Below are 18,313 nucleotides of genomic sequence, written 5' to 3'. Positions count from 1 at the left end.
TCTTGCAGTTGGAGATCTCTGGTCGCAGATGTTCATTTTTTCTGTTGAAAGAGGAGGAATCTCCCCTCCCTCCTGAGAAGTTATGCTGATCCAGAGGGCAGCAGCCAGAAAGCAGCTCATGGTCATCCTTCTCCCAGACTCTTTAGCAGAATGTACAATATGCAGTGACCTGAAAACAAAGCAATTAAACTGCCATACCCATCTGTCATCACTTGAAATGATGAGATTTAAGGCAAATTTTTTCTGAGCAGTGAAATCAATGATGTCTGATTTCCTAAAGATTTATTCCCCTCTCTGCAGTCCCACACATTTCAGTAATCCCATTTTTCCTGTAATGGCCCCGGGGTAAGCATTACACCTAGTTTGGAGCTGTGTGCCTGCTGATCTGTCAGGCCAGCAAGCACACACTGTTTGGCCAACAGGAAGCTGCAAAAATTCAATGTATAAATGTGGAGTTTTGCTTTCCTTTCCTGCATACATCAGGAACTTTCTTCTAAATCAACCTGATTTTCATGACACTTATGGGATTATCTGTTGAGACTTCAGCTTATTTTTTATCTAGGTAAAACTGCCTAATGGGTTTCAAAATTAATAGAATGGGAGGGGCAGAGGGATGGTTGGACAGAAATACATACAGAGACACAAATACATGTCATATGCATACCAAACTAATTTCTGGGTGACACTAAATTAGAATACTGAATGACTTACAGTGTTTTTTATTTATGTCTTTCTTAATAACCCTTTACTGTTCCCTTTGCTGCCACTTTTAAATTTTAGTGTATTTTCTTTTAATGAAAGCTGGGCTTAATCATTGGATTTAAATGTTGCACTGCTGAGTCTGGAACTTAAACAAATGTAAAACTTGTGACTAGGTAATGAGATCTGGCAATATCTTTTCTCTGCAACTCTGCTCACGACAAATAAAATCTATTGAAGAAGGCATGGTTTGGTTGATCCCTGTTTTTCTCTCCTTTCCACTAAACCAGACATATTACTGTAGTATCCAGAGCTCAGGCAGTTGCAAGGATTTATTTAATATTTATAACATGTATTAAATTTATTGTTTTTATAATGCTATTCAAAGACCTTCTTTGCAAAAAAAGTTCAGAAGTTCCCAGGATTACATTTTCTGTAGTGTTAGCATTCTCACACAGTAGTTTCACAATCATCTGGGAAATAAAAATTTATGTAGTTATGAATTATTGTACTGCTGTTCAGTTAGGGTTCTGGCACTCTTGCAAAGTAAAAGAACGTATCACTATTATACTCTAAATCTAAACAACCAGAAGAGGTTTTATTTTAAATGTGTACATTTTAAAAAAAAAGGGTGAATATGTCCATCTGGGAAAATTCTCAACAAATAAGGGGGATTGAATAGGAGAAGGAGGGAAGAAGAAAGATGTAAAAATGGTTTTTAAAAAACTCATGAAGAAATCAGTGTAACAGGTTCCATTAGATCCTTGTATTTCTGTCCTTGCAGTGCTTCTGCAAATTTGCTTCTTGGCTGTTATAGTAATTAGTAGCCTGTTTCTCTATTTACATTTGCCTAATAGGGTTTTCATGTAAAGGAAAGCAAAATGCAAATATTGGATCTAAGGCCAGTGTAAACAAAAATATCAAATATCATTTGAAGACTAGGCGGAAGCTGGCTGCCTGAAAAAATATTTAATCCAAGATCTCCTCTCCCACCTGCAGTGCCTATATACATGTATATATACATGCATACTTTCGTATTATGGGGAGTTTTACAAGAAGTGGCAAACACAATATAATGATATAAAAAGAAAATTCATATCAGCTTTTCATTATTATTCCCAATAAGCTTAATATTATGAAGAAATATATTACAGTTCCCATCAGTGCCGGTGAGGTCTTAACTGAAGCAAGTTTCATTAAAATCAATACATTCTTCCTAAGAAGTTTATCTATTTTCTTTAAAGCTACCTGAAGATTCTGGTTTACTTCTTGTAGAGGAGATAAATTGGACAGGGAAATATTACATTAAGAAGTCATATAGTAAAACTTCCATGCTCTGTATTTTGGGCAAAGTGATAAAGTTTGGGCCATCCAAGGTCACACTCTGACAGACATATGACTTGTGAGTTTGTATGATGACCCTGAAAACATAATAACAGACAGAAAAATGTTACAGTATCTTCACATTTTTATGAATAGGTGGTCTTCATTACCTTTCTAGCAGTTTCTTCTTTTTCATTAGCTCCCAACCCATTTTCTAGTGCGATAATAATGATAATAATAATAATAATAATAATAATAATAATAATAATTCAGGGATACTCTTTGCCTGCCTCAAAGTTTCCCATAGGTTATTTGCAGAAATAGTGAATGATACCTATAGTGGCCAGAATATTTTTTTCCTCCTAATGGTGAATATGACTATTAACCTTCTGCCCATGCTGGGTGTGTAGGCTAAAAATTGACTCTTTTAAGGCATGGAGCTCATGAAGGTGCTAATCCAGATTAGAGAGCAGAATCTTATAATTTTAATGGCCATTAATACAGGTCATGTATTGACAGTAAGGCTACCAACAGCTAACAAAACAAACATCTGCTCTGCTTTCAGATGCATTCGAGGATTTTTTCCCCATATTTTCAATCTTCTTTATCCTTGAGTTGATTTTGAATGTTGCCTAATAACATTTGTTTTTTAATATTAGAAATATGCATGCTCTTGCTGTCTTTTCTTTCTGTCATGCTAGAAAGAAACCACAAAATCAAACAGAAAGTCCAAATGCTAGTGTAAGCATCAATAAAGAAAGGGAAAAACCTATGCTCATAAGAGCTGTTTATCAACTAGTTAAAACAAAGATACTAGTAAGTGCTCAAAGGATTAAAAATCTGAACAAAAAATCTAGAAAATTTCCAATATTTTTCTTGTGATTTGATGTAATCAAGCTAAGTCAAGAGTATAAGGTTTCTACATGACAAGAGAGCTTTTCTGAAGTGAGATGGAAAAGCTCCAGGGATATATTTGAGGAAACTTGGGATAAACCAGAATGTGAAAATGAGCTGAATACTTGCTGAATAAAGTAAGAATCAGTGATGGATGAGGTAAAACTTGCTCAGCTACTTTAAAAATTTATCAGTTTGTAATTCTCTCCTGTGACTAGGAATCTGAGGAGCTGGCAACTGCCTAATGCTACTAGTTCTTGCTTATATAGCTAACAGTATAAGGTCATAAAGGTACACTTTCTTTTTTCACCTTTACTCAGTTTGTACATTCTCATCTTGAAACTTTGGAAATCCATTTTAAAGAATAAGGAAAAGTGTGCTTTATGCTGAAACAATATGAAATGCAACACAGACTTACGCTAAGCAGCAAAGTTATTGCCCCTGAAGGCTAGAAAACAAAAACCAGGGTATGCTAAAAGATAGTACTGTCATGCCAAACCAGTGAACTTCTCAACTTTCTTGTGTAAAACCATGTCAGTATGTATTTATGTTACCTTATAATATACATTGCCTCGGTAAGAAATAGTTCAAATATGCTGAACTTCAGGATATATGATTTGCTTATGAGCACATGAATATTGTTTCAAGCGGAAGATAAAACAGGGAAAGATGCAATGTTTATGTTGCATGTTAACCTTTATTATTATGTGTTCCTTATTATAATATTTGTACATGCTACTTCTAAGTATATTTCACCTTAACCTCTAGAATGCTTAGAAAGATGCTTTCTGTCATTATTTTGTAAAATCGAAGAATGAAAGTGACAAACTGACAGTTTATATTCTGGAGATTTACAAATTCATTTTCGAAATATAGTGCCTTCTTTAGTTTTTGGGTAGGCAATAGTTGAAATAAGAAACCCAAGTAATTTGTTTTCTGTGAATGTTCTTACGGAACTGAGGTACATTATAAATTAAACCCAAAGATTCACGGGCCAGAAAATTGCTTACCTGGAGATTTTAGAAGATGGAAAAGTAGAAATTCTCACCAGGTTCTACAAAGCGAGAAAGGTGAGACGTGCCTCAGGAGAGGCTGAAGTGATGTGGAGTTCTGCCTGCATGGCAGAAACATGATGAGCTCCGTGAGGCCAGAGGTTGGGGTAAGAACAGAGGGGTAGGCAAGAGCTACCATCCTGCAACCCTCACTCACGGTGGTAGAGGATGCAGAATTGGAGGCAACCCTGACCTCTTGCAGCAAACACTGGGGGCTCTGGTAGAGGAGCAACCCTGTGTACTGGGAAAAAAATGAGAGCATCACTCAATGCCAGTCACAATTCAGGAGGGCTCCAGTCTTTGTGGAAGTTGATGGGACTATCCTCTGGTGTGGGGAGATGATTTCTGTCACATGAATGCACTGGTAGTGATGCTGCGAGGGCTTGGCTCCTGCTGGCCATTGCAGGAGACAGGATACACGGCTAGCTAAACCTTTAGTGTGAGCCAATACAGCTGTTCTTATGTTTATGTTACTAAATACATCTCTTTATGCATAATGAACATGAAATGCAATGAGTACATTTGTAAATGCATTAAGACATATATAGACAAATCTTCAAGATTTATGAATTGGTCCAGCTCCACCCAGTCTGTGAATTTACACCTGATTAAGATCTACTCAGAGTATCCAATTCTCTCTTGAAAACAGTGCAACACAGATGCACAGTTCTATAAAATAGGAATATGAAAGTTAATTTTCTGAGGTGTCTGTTTTTATGATTTACCAGTCTTAAACATGAAATATCTGATTGAAGTAATCAGATTTCATGAGAGCAGAGCATGAAACATTCAGGCAGAATTCAAGAAGCATAAAATGATTAATTTAAAATAACAAATTAAATTTCCGTTACATATTGTGAGAAAACCCATGTGAAGTGTTCCCAATGAAATGTGGATATAGATGAAGTTCAGATGTAAGCATATTTTGTTATGAACATGAGACTTGGCCCATATTTGCTAAGGTTTGAGACTAGGATTCCAGCTGAGTCAACATAAGCCAGTCTGTGGTTCAAATGAGAAAACAGGTGGAAATTCACCTTGAAAATTTTTGTCCTGATAATGCACTACCCAGAGTTAAAGTCCTGAGAGATAAGATTACGTCAACCAGGTGTAGGGAAAACTTTGATTAGAAATTAGCCCAACTTGACAATTTGCATCCAAATCCTTTCCTGTATGAGAGTCACTGAGCTGTGCAGATGTGAAAATCTCCATTTATAATAATACACACTTTTCTTTTGATTTGGGGCAGAGTTACAATTGGAAGGGAGCCCTCTGGAAATTTAAACATAATCAGTTTCATGAGACTAGGACCAAAATAAAATTTATGTTTCTTATGAGAACAGCTAATTTTATGAGAATTCTACACATTTGGGTTCAAAATTCTCAAAGAGTATGTAAGACTTCGGCATTTTTAAACATCCAAACTAAATATCTGCCTTCCTGAAATGACTGCTGTGCACCACTGTAGTAAATGAATTAGAACAGTTCCAAGAAATGATGGTAGTGTTCTTGTAAGTGAAAGAATTATGACCAAATGTAAATTTATAAGAAGTTATTGGAGGAAAGCCAGTGGAGTGAGAGGCATAAGGCAGAGAGACCTCTGTAGGCAGTGGTCCACTCAAGCTGAAGCAAACATCAAGGAGGCCAAAAAGGCTGGTCTTTTTTGGAGGTACTACTCAAAGTTGTAAGACTTGCATGTCTCTTCCTCTCAATTATTTTCTTAGACCTTTATTATTCTGATACCCACAGACAAATACCTTTCCTAAACATTGTTGGCAGACCTCATATTCTTTTAAGAGGTAAATATGGTTTATCTGTGTAATATTTTGTTTTCTGACAGAAAAATTAGCTGGTATATTGCCTTAATTTAATTGTTTGGATATAAGTAACAGTTTGGAATGGACAGGTAGACTTTGAGTGTGTCCAGATGGTGCACATCATTCTAGATGGAGGAAAAGGGAGCAAGGGTTAACAAGCCCAGATGAACTCTTTTCCTTCAATTCTATTTACATAAAGGAATAACATTTTATTTTTCAAATTTCACCTTTATTAAAAAGAAAAGAAAAATATCAAGTTACAGGCATTAAAGTAGATCTGTGCTTCATTCAAAATGAGGCTAAAACAGTACTAAGAGTGTACTTTAATAATTTTAGAAGATTTGGTCTCCAGTACTCTAAAACCTTGTTCTATGTGATAGTTATCTAAAACAGACATTAGCAGAAACAGATGTTGTTGGCTTTTTTTGTCTGCAAGGAAGGTGTAGGATTTCTCCAGAATAAAAGATATAGAAACCAAGAGGAAACATATTATCTTGGTGCACATGTTTTCTACACTTGGCCTACTAAACCAGGATATTATGATTGCCAGACATGCCTCCTTTGAAATAGTAGATATGGAATAAAATACCCATGGTGGGAAAACACTTGAAGATGACATCAAATACAGCCTGATTCATATACCTTTCAAATTCCATTCATATACCTTTGAAATTCCACACAAAATTGAATGATGCAGGCAATTCTATTGCTTTGCTGTATAAATAGGCTATGTTTTAATGGTACCCATTTAGAAATGTGTAAGTAAGTACTCAACAGAAAAAATGTACCACTCTGCGTAAATAAAAAATAAAAATGAAAAAAAAAGAGAATAAAGATCAAGAAATAGGTTAATTAGGAAAATAATGCTTTGCAAGTATTTTAAGTTCTATTCAAGGTCGATCAGACAAAGAAAAAAGGGCCTAACGACATAAAGCTTACAAAGATGTAGAAAAAGAATGCAATAACATGTTTGTATTTCTTTAAGACTAAGTAATTCTTCATAGTTGCATAGCATTCCCTTTGGCTCTATTTAAATTTAGTAGACAGCTATAAGCAGAGAAGCCCAAAACAGTTGGACACAGATAATATATTACGTTATGACCAAAAGGTTAAAATTATGAGCAGAAGAGAGTTCATTCCACTTGGAAATACACAAAGATATTTGGTGAAACTAATGCAAAACATGGATAGGCAGTGACTTGTAACACAGAGATGCCAAAAAGAAATGGTAGCATGAATGGCTAGCTCTAAGGGTTAGCTGTCAATGGAATGTGGCAGCAAACAAGGCCAACAACATTTTGGCCTAAGACATTAAAAAAAATCATGTCATAGTGCAGGGAGATGGAACCGCAACTTGATAGAGCACCTAGGTTGCATCTGGAATGCTCCACAACTCTCAGGATCTCACTACTGGAAACACATTAGCAAACTGGATGCAGTTCAGGGAAGGATCACAAAAATAATATTGGATTCATAAGAAAAGTTTAAAATAGCTAGATAAAACATAACTTTGGTAAAACACAGACAATTGAGACAGACATGTTAACTGGAAAGTGTTTAAGGATGTTTTCTTCAATTATGTGTGGCTATGAACAACAACAGGAAAGAAAAATTTAGGCTATTTGGAGAAAAATTATTTCAAGAATAAGATGTAATTGGTGTATGGAAACCATATGGGAGAGTCTAGTACACTTAAAACAACAAAACAATTACTAACTGTAGAAAACAATTCCATAATTACAGAAGGATTAAGTGGACATAACAAAATGGTTTTTTGTACTTCTGACTTTGTGACACTTGTACTTGTCTCTGGAAAGGACATTTTTGGCATTATTCAGGAAAGTAAGATGTCTCAGTTGTTGTTTTTTTTTTTTTTAACCTAGGGCTAGCTACTTAAAACTGTTATTAGCTGTTCAGAAAGAGAGATCAGCTGTTCTTTTCTAAGTTTTTACATTAATGCTTATCTAGATGAGGCCCAAGTTATGAGCATAGAGAGGGACCAGGAGAACAAAATCAGTCTTCATGAGAACTGAGCTTGGCTAATGTCCACAGTAAACATGTGCAGCAAACATAAGAATGACCTAAAATCAAACATATAAGGATGATCAAAAGAGGGAAATGTTTTTTCAAGGTTTACATGACAAAAGCTCTGTACCTGTAAGTCTATAATCTATAGAACATGCTATAGGCCTTTTCCTTCTGGGAACTCTACAGATCCTGCGGAATCAAAGTCAGCCAGAATTACCTTTCAGGTAGGTCAGTGACTCTTCTGGCACTGTGGTCCATGAAAACCCTTCTTTGTGCTGTTCCTGTAAAGAAGGTTCTCCAGTTGGTGTCTGACTTGGAGATTGATAAAATGAGTTCTCAAGAAGTGTGAGGGAGGCCAAAATATATGATATTCATACTGTGATATCCAGTGTCACTCTTGGACTAATATGCATCTTTCCTAATTTACTTATTGCTTTCCTCCAGCTTTGTGGGTATCTTCTGGCTTACAGATTAATTATGATGTGGCTTGACATAAATATGTTGAGACAGTCGGATAGGGTAGGATGTTTGAGATAGTACTACAAAGGCACCCGATCCATTGTCTCAATAAAGTAACACAAAAGATTAATTAGTATTTACCTGTACCTGCTACAGCTGCTGCATAAACGTGAGTTATCATTAACATGAACTGACCACATCTGAATTACGAGTCACTTTTCAGGAAGTTTACCAGACTTATTTCCTAGATATTTGCAGGTAGATAGGTTTAATGTAAAAGATCTAAATTTAGGCTAACTGAACTGAAGTGTTCTGATTTGCTGTTGAACTTGGTTGTTAAGTGTGTATTTGTGCAACTGTTTGTGAGGAGTTCTTTATGGTATACAGGATATTTAACCTTTTTGTCCTTCCTCCCTAGCTCTTTTTTCTCCACTTACTTGGTCTCTCACATGACACCTGAACTGCGCAGCAGCTGAATGCTACAGTGGTCCTCAGACTATTGATCATCCCATCCAGGGACGTTACATGTTTTTCTGCAGCTCCCTGTGGCCCACGGCCTCGGTTTGTACGTCGTGGCAGGGTGGCTGGAACGCACAGTAGGGAGTTTGACTGCGCTTACAGGCAGAACTGGAGATGGAACCTGGGAAACCACCCCGGATCCTTTAGTTTAAACAGGGCAATAAGGTGTGATGTTTACGTGGAAAGGAGAGAGTACAGGCTCTCCTTCAGGCCTCTTTTCAATCCTGTTAAGTGGCTTGGTTGAGACGGTTTGACTCATCTTTACTCTGCTTATTTGCAAGCCCCAGTGCGTCATCTCTACCATATTCAGACTCACGTACGGCCGCAACTGGAGTCCATGGTCTGGTTCAGGGCGCTTCTGAATTTGAAAGAACAGAGTTAGAAGACCTTTTTTCCCCCTTGGTATCTTTATGCAGTTGTTTCTAGAATAAAAATTAATTTTCTTTCAAAGGTAATCCTGACACTGTAACTAATTTGAAATCTTGTATAAAATTGAAAGTAAACTATATACAACCTCTTTTTACACATCACCCTTGGTCTACTTATATTTTGTCGTGTACAAGTATCTGAACATAGCTGTTAATATTTTATGGAACAGAATGTTCATATTTTAAAACAATAAATCTGCTCACTCTAAAGCATTAGATTATGTTATCTTGAATTTATCCCTTGTTTCAACAGTATGAAGAGAAACTATGGATTTCTACTCCCACAGAAAGAGGTAGAATAGGTCTACATTTTTTATAACCCTCAGATTTATGTCAGAAAATACAGGAAGGATCTGTGACTGTAAATCAAAAAGATTAGGACATACATACAAATGAACTTTGATTTAGAAATGGGTTGCAAGGTCAAGTGGGATAAGATTGTTTGTACTAATGCATTTTATCTTTTGTTGAATACTGAGGAGTTATGAAGCAATTTTTATAGAAAGTATTGTTAGTATGTCTCAGTAGTGCAGTATATTTCCTCCTAAATTCCCAGGTCAAAACATTTTTCTAATCTCATACAGAAAAAAAAAAAAAAAGTAACTTTTAATATTTGTGGCTTTGCAATTCAATTGGCTGAAGTTTGCCTTCTTTAGTTTTTCATTTATAACCGTCTGATTTTAAGCTATCTGTGGAAATTCTCTGGCACTAACTATACTGCAATGGCCAGATAAAACAGGTGAGAGTAGTCCAAAGAGGAGATGTCACTTCTCAAAGCATTGTAATCATTCAACTGAAATGTTCTTCCAAGATTCCATGTTTCAAAGTATTGCTAATAAACATTTAGTGACAGTACCCAAAATGTAGCAGTAAAACATACTAAAGGCATAACTTTAATTGCTTTCTGAGTTAAAATTAATAGATAATAGGCTGTTGTTAGAAGACAATGCAAACGAGGCATCTTAGTGCTCGGAGCCTTTTCTGAGCCTTTTTCTGAGCTTGGTGCAGGAGCCATGAATTTCTTCCAGCAATAGTCACTAATCTGTGACCTTTCTGGTCTGATGAATTTGTTGAAGTTGTGTTAAGAAAGCCTGCTCTTTTTGACCTGATGCTTTTGGATTGTCCTTTGTTATTTGCTTCTTTTTGATATGGAGAAATCTCATTTTTCATTAATTTATAAAGCATTTAGTCTGACAGTTTTAAATGATGTTATTTTCTGTAGGCTGAAACTATCCAAGTTGTAGCAATAGTTTCCTGAAATATCTGAAAGCAATTTATTGGAAAAAAACCCAAACCCAACCAAACCAAAAAACCCTACTAAAATAGATTCTCATCCTTGAAGTCAGTCGGTGTCTTTGCATTTATCCCAAATAGGAATGGTCCCTCATAGAAAGCTTTGAGTACCTGCAATTTGCTGGCCTCACTGAGAAAGCAACTGAATGTCACTTGAAAGGAAGTAAAAGCCATGACTGAAGCCTTGGGAAAGCTCAGCATTTCTGAGGATGTACATTTCAAAATCGGATCCAAAATGAACTGCCGAATTCCAGCACCTACCTATTAAGTTCTGTCCTGTGCAGTGCCTTAGGGCTTGAAGGAATGAATCTATATGCAATTGGCTACTATTAATTTTATAGCCAAGTTTGAATGTCACTGCTGTAGAATTGATTTTAAGCTTACTAAATCAGGAAAAAAGATTATATAACCTTAAAAAGAATGAAGGTGGAGACGAAATGTGCTTTGATATATATGAACTACACTATGTGAATTTATTTCTCAGTTATTTACATAGTGTCTGAATTAATCAGTGTCATCTTTGCCGCAAAAACTACCTTGAATGAAAGCCAAAAGAATGCAATTTTAGGGCATTGCTTCCATTTTGGCAATGTTATTACTTCAGTAAAAAAGGAAGTTCTAGAGAACATAACGAATGTTCTAAGTACAGGGCAAAAATCAATATAAGATATTCCCTTGTATTGTAGCTTAAAATAAGTGCAATGTTTGCAGCTTATTTTCCACACCTGTTATATAATATCTCAGACAAATTATTTTGATGTTAGACAAGTTCACTTTATGTACAAGACAAATCTCACACCTGAAAATGCAATTTACTGCCAGTAATTCTACATTTTCCAAAGAAGCCAAGGCTAAAGCTGGATATAATCAGTACTGCAGTTATTCCACACTTCTGGTCAGGGCACTATTATTTATATGGCAAGCTATCTAATTGGTTGCCCAGGTTAGGTACCCAAATCAGAAAATACAGCTTTGAGTCTGAGGTTTGCCTCCAGTGATTGTCAGGTTTCTTTTAAAAATGAGAAATACTGGTATTAATCATGCAATATTTTCCCTCTCACAGCTCCATTACTCAGACTGTGGAGGTAATGGCACTGAGCATTTCTAATGAAAGTAGTTGATTAAAAGGCGCTTCATGCAGTTGTTTTTGTCAAAGTTAGCTTACTTTGCCAGCCACGGAGCAGATGTGATGGCATGCTTAATAAGGGAGCTGAACCTCCCCTCCAGTGGCTGGACTTAGACTGCATTCTCCATATAACCACATTGAGAGGCAAAAGAAGGGGCAAACAAGGCTCAGGAGGTATATTTAGGACACCCATTCTGGGATGTAGCAAATCATATTTTGAATGTGCCCATCACTCCCTATTGACCATATGGAGAACACTTGGGTTTAATGCCTTCCTCCTCTGGAACCAGAAATAATTAAAGACAGTCAGAAATTTTCAAAGAAAGTGTACATCCATTAAAAACAGCTGAACAAAATATCTGAACAGCATTTAAACACAAATCATTCTTAGAATTTTTTTTTCAAATTCATAATGTCAAATATATTTTTTAAAGTTTAAAATCTCCCTTCTAAAATAATCTGTACTAAAAGAATGCTTTAGAACAAAAGGAATTTTACAAATCAAGCTGTTTATAGCATCATTAAATAAGAAACACAGAAAAAATCAAAATTATCTAGATAAAATAATATTTTTACTAATTTTACTACTTCACTTTATGCTCATTTACAGTATTTGACATCTGAATTGGTTTTGAATTGAACTATACCAAGCGGTGATATGGTTTTGCTATAGAAATAAATATACAGTAGGCGTGTATAGTTGTGAGAGTGAAACTCACAAAGAAGATTTGGAGTTAGGGTTAAAAACAAGATGATTGTCAACATTGAAAGTCAAGGAATTCTCAACTGTTTTTAAGATCTGCTATCACTTTGCTCCTTTTTCTTACAAATCCTCTCCTTACTGATATTGTGCTACCAGTTACTACTTCAACAATCTGTATTCCTGTTGGATGTATCACAACAATATAGCACAAGTTGAATATGTTTTGATGAAAGAATATGCAGTTTCTCTTTTGGTGTGCATCAGGCCCTTGTGCTCAGTGGACTGGAGTCAGAGAGTGCGTGTGGAACATCTGTATTACCGGCTTGTACGTGCATCATAGCATCTGTCTTTAGTGGCAAGAGTTTGGAGGGTTTACAGAAGAACTGATCTGGCAGTATAAGGGATGTGTACTTGCTCCCTGATCTTCTCAGATACCCCATTATTGGCTCATTTCCCAGTTCTTGATGGTGTGGTATTGACCATCTGTCTTCTTATCTGATTAGCGTGGAACTGCAATGCCTCTCTGATTTCCTCGTGGTGGGACAAGGCTCAGCGTTGCCCTCCTTGTGACCTCAAGCCCCAGTTCGCAGAGGCAATAAAGGATAATAAATGGCAGTTAGATATGAGGTAAGCACCAAAGTCTCAGTTAGCCCATATATTATGTGCTGGGAGTTATGGTCTCCAATGAAGGTTCGGTTTGTGTTGTTGAGGAACTTCCTAATGACTGCCAAAGTACTGATTCATCCTCCAACTCTGTAATGCAATATATCTACTCATTCTTTCCCTGTCCTTTGGAGATACTAAGTCATAAAGTATTCTAGTAACTAAATATCCAAGGTAGTAATGGCTGTTCTTTGTGCTGCTACGGCCTGTAAGAATTTAGAGTGAAAAGGAGACGGGGCCTGTTGGAGAGAGGGCCATATGTGCCAGGACCAAGTGGAGATGGTCCCTCACTCCCTGGACACAGAGGCCAGGTTGCCTGGCCTCCGGTGCGAGTTCCTCGCAGGCAGTATGGAAGCAATGGCAAGAAAAGGTTCCAGTTGTTTTGAGAACCACAAACCAGCCTTGTGGCTTCCCAAGGACCCTGAGATTCCCAGTGTTGGTACAGCAAGTCCTCTGGCTATAACAACTATGCTAGGAAACTTCACAAGAAAGACAACCTGCGGTCTACTGCGGCTGCAGGTTTTGCTGCTAAGCTCATCAGCTCTGTAATGCACATGCCTGTCTGAACAAAATCTGGTTTGGATTGTAGCTGGCCTGTGTGTTTGAGGAAGTTTCTTCTTCAGCAGACGGTAACAATTTTTTACCAAACATTGCAGAGTTAGACATTTACTGAAAGACACATGCGCACTGCGTGGTAACCATGTGCATCTCTTGCTTGCATAGCACTGCCAAAACCTTCCACTGGCCTGGTTTGCATTTGCTTAACGAACTTAACTTTAGGTCCAGAATGCAACGCAGAAAGGGGCTTGCAGAGATTTCTCCCAGCACATCCTAGTAAACTTGACATTGCACAGATTTAAAAGCCTGGATGCTCAAGTGTTAACATCAAATGCTGTAAAATCTTTCCTCAGATCTGCTCACTAACTAGTGTCAGCCAAAATCACTGGTTCTGCAATTGGGAGATGTCACTGAGTTCAAGAAAGTGCAGAAAGCTCTATGAATCTCTTTTTGGAATTTCAAACCTTATACTGTCATTGTAGGATTATACAGTTTTTGAATCCTTTCCAAGTTCTGATGTCAAGTGTAATGTTGATGTCAGACATGCACAAAGAAACAATGCTATATGCTTTCTGCATACCATGTATATAATCAATATATAATGTAATTTGCACACCACAAACCCAGCCTTAGTATTCAAGCCATAGCCAAACAGAAATGACAAGAAAAAAATAGCATTGCTGTAAGGAGCTAACAGAATTAAAAAAATTAATCCCTGATGTAGAGAACTTCTTATGTCAGAGAAAAAAAGGTGCTAAATAAAAGTCTGTTTTGAATTCTGTTACAACACTGATAGCAAAAAATAAGAATAAACAAACCTCATGACTTTAAATGTTCTGCCTCTTACTTCTCTAAATTATTTTTCACATTACAGAAAATGAAAAAAAATTAAGAAATGGAGGAGAGAGCTGCCAGATGAAGAAAACAACAAGAAGCATCACTTCAGCAGAGGGGTTCACATTTTCAGTTGAAACTTTCCTTCTCTTATACCTAGAAATGAATGGAATGTTTCTTTCGCAGGAAGACCTATACAGTATTTAGGTCAGGTTAAATGATAACAATTGTGCTCTGTACGCTTTGTACTTCTTTTGCAGAAAAAATGTTAATACCATTTGTCAGCAATATGATGATGGATGAGGCTGAATCTTAAAATATAAAAATCAAAAGCTGGAGATGAAAAGCATTATATAAAAATGATGACCATGTAAATACTTATATACTAACGGCATAGCTGTTTGCACAGAACTTTGGCAACCGCTTATTAAAGAAATGGGCAGGAATGTCATTCCTTTCTGCTTTAAGGTCCATGTGGTGTCCGACTTCAGAGTGTGTGGGGGAAGAAAAGTGTTCCAGGGAGGAGCCAGTTATGGAGATGAAAGAAATATGTGCTGGGAAAATCCACATGAGAGCAGCATCAGCAGGGCTAGAGGCAGGGATTAATTGACACTGGTGGGGTTATCAGGGTGTTTTCCACAGATTTCTGCTTTGGACATTCCCCTACTCTGCTGAATGTGTACGTGCTTGAGCCTGTTTCTGCCTTTTCCCCTACAGACCAAATGATGTGTGCAAGCTTGCAAAAGAAAATGCAACATGAAGATGGATGCACTAAGCAATGCAGCTGTGGACTTCTATACACAAATCTTCTTGCAGAGATTTAATGCAAGATTAACCTCTCTGTATTTTCATAAAGGCTTGCTACTTTGAGATAAATACATTGATTAAGCTAAGCTGCAAATGTGTGCAGGGGAATAATCAAACACTGCAAAAAGATATCCTACTAAAAATAAAAAATAAATAAAAAAAAATTGAAGCCGTGCATGAGCAAAGCACCCTGCTTGTGAGAAAAAAAAAACGCTACAAGTGTGCGACTGTATTTGAAAGGGGGGAAAATATGCTCCTCAGCCTTTGAAAGGAGGTATCCTGCTTCAATGAGTGAGTCTGCTGCATCTGCCTTAGGGTGGGAATTCCTCACATGGAGACCCAGAACCAAGAACACCCAGATCCAGATAGAAATTTCGTAGAGGGAGCAAAGGTAACCTAGCCAATCCCAGCTGCCTCAGAGGGAGAAACACTGTGGGCTTAAGACTGAATGCTGAATGAATAGGAAAAAATAATAATCATTCAGACATGTTTTACCTTACTTTTTAATAAAAACAAAGTTCTTCTTTATTTGAAAGGATTTTCTTTATTTGAACAAATAAGTAAATAAAACTCAGGCAAAATATTAAAATCTGTTGGGGGAAACAAACTTTAACAATTCCACATGTTTTTTAAGATATTGCTAAAAGATGCTGAATCTGCTCAAATACAGCATAACATTTCTGCGTGTACTGTGCATTGCTCAACACTTCAGCTAATTCAGAGTATTCTGGCATTCTAATGACAAACAGACCTGATTAAATGAGAAAAGGATGTAAATGCCACTGGCAACTACTTATAATATTCCTTTAAAACAAACATACCAACACACCAAAAGTAAACCCCTCTTGTTTTGTTTTGTTTTGTTTTGTTTTGTTTGAAACCAATACCCCATATTGTGTTGAGTGAGCAGACATCTTGGGAACAATTCACAACAAGAGTATTTGTATCACTGTTTAGTTTTGACTTACAATTATAAATATGATAGTTATTTAGCATATTTGAAAACCAAGCAATTTTTGTGCCTAACTTTAGAAAATGATGTTTGGACATTTTAGCTGTTATTTTCTTAGAGAGTAAGTTAAAGGAATAAAAAGTTCACATTATAAATATAGGATTTAAAATACAGCGTATAGCTCTTTAAGTTTTCATTCTTACAAGTATTTCTCTTACACTCACTTGATCTTTCTGGTGGATTTCAGTACTTAGCATCTTAACACCTAACCGTTTTGTGATAACCCAGCAATGACTGCAAAGAGTTGACTCTTGTTTATTCTAACCAAACAACAAAAAAAGTAAAAAGCATATATATGCATATATAAATTGATACATTTGGCTAGGACACACTTTTTCCTACCTAGGTCTATCACTTCTCTAAATCAAATGTGTTTCTTCATTGAGTTCTGTGTAGTCTCATTTACAAGTCTAGAGAGAAAATCATTCCAGCATAGGAACAATTAATTTGGAGCTACTTGGGGAGAACAAAGAAAGAAAAAGAAAGATATTTCACATATTTGCAAAGATCTTAGCACAGTGGTACATGAGTTTTGGCTAGAGCCTTTGGTGCTGCATAGTGCAAATGCTAAAACGTGGTAACTGATAAAGATTGTTGTATGGTGAAATGCCTAATACAAGAGGCACATCTTGCAATGTCCTTGTGTCTCACACAGCAGCTAACAAAATCAATTTGGACTCAGCCTGTTCTGTGGTTAATTGACATCTTGAACTCACAACCCTTCAGTGCATGCACTGTCCTAATTAAAAAAAGATTTTCAGACAGTCTCTACCACTGCATCCAAGGACTATATTGGCCACAGTCAGTAAAAATGCTTCTCTCAGCCATCTCCAGTCTTACTCCTCACAGCAAAACAAAGAGGTTTTGTACAGTTTTAAAAGTCTTCAAAGCAAATTTCCAGAGAGCAGAGTATTTACAAAGCACCTTAATTTTAGAGGTGGCAGCAAATATGGTATCAGGCTGTAACAGGTTAAATGTGCCTTCAGGAACAAAAATGAAACCTGTGAAAATTACAGAATTGGTCACCTTTTCAAGATGCACTGGAATCTCCATTTAATGGGACATGTGCGTCATATAAAGTTGTGGTTTTTTTTAATCCTGAGTTTACAATCTTTGTGTACCTAGATAGGCACTAAAAACAATGGTAGCACAGATGAGGAATTTCTAGTGATACAGTGCTAATTATGTTTTCCAGCGGGGAACATCTGGACTTCCTGTGTTGGTGGATCAGTGTGTGGAAGGAGAACTGGCTGTTTGTTTACAGGAATTTATTCACCTTATCCCCTAGCCATGATTCTGGGAGGAGTTAATATGGCTGTATAAGCATAAAAGCTCAATCCAACAGTTCTTACCCTGGCAGCTTTAGTAATATAGCCCAAAGTAGCTATGTCTAGTCAATAAGTATAACAGAACTACAAGCAGCAAAAGTCAAGGTAGAATCTCTCAGATTTGTTGTTTCCTTCCATGATATAAAATTGGGTTTGCACCTACTCACAGTCCCTGTGCCAGTGCACCCAACTGAACACAGGGGTTATCCTTAGATTCACACTGTCAAAGAAAAACAACTTTTAGAGCTTTCCTATTTTGAACATTCAAATGATGACCGATAGTTTCCTTAATATTCTTAAGTGATTTCGCACATTGACAGAGAGATTATTCATCTGAACTGTAAGTAGGTGAGACTGGCAATGTATCTGTGGAGGGAGTTCTGTGCTGAAAAGCACCAGAAGTAGCATTTGCCTGCATCCGAAAATCAGAGATATGGGGCAAATGAAGGTAATGAGACCTGCGCTTCCTAACACTGCACAAAAGACTGCAGAATATAGCAAGCAAACAACATGCAGAAAGACAGAATACATAGCTGGGAAGAGGAAGAAGGCTTTTGATCCTACTGCACACCTAGGCCCTGTTCAAAAACTCCCCTGCAACCCTTTGGAAAGACTCCTGCTGACTTTTGGATGCTCTTTTTTATAAGTATTTTTGAAAACAACTGAGATCTATTGTTGCTTTCGCAGTAAGAGGATTCTTAAACCAGGCTGCAGAGTCTCTATATGCCTTCAAGGAAGAGCTTGAATTGTCTGGGTGGTGCATGTGGTTT

Source organism: Harpia harpyja, chromosome 3, assembly GCF_026419915.1.
Source record: "Harpia harpyja isolate bHarHar1 chromosome 3, bHarHar1 primary haplotype, whole genome shotgun sequence".
Lineage (NCBI taxonomy): Eukaryota > Metazoa > Chordata > Aves > Accipitriformes > Accipitridae > Harpia > Harpia harpyja.
Note: the sequence above shows the minus strand (reverse complement) of the source record.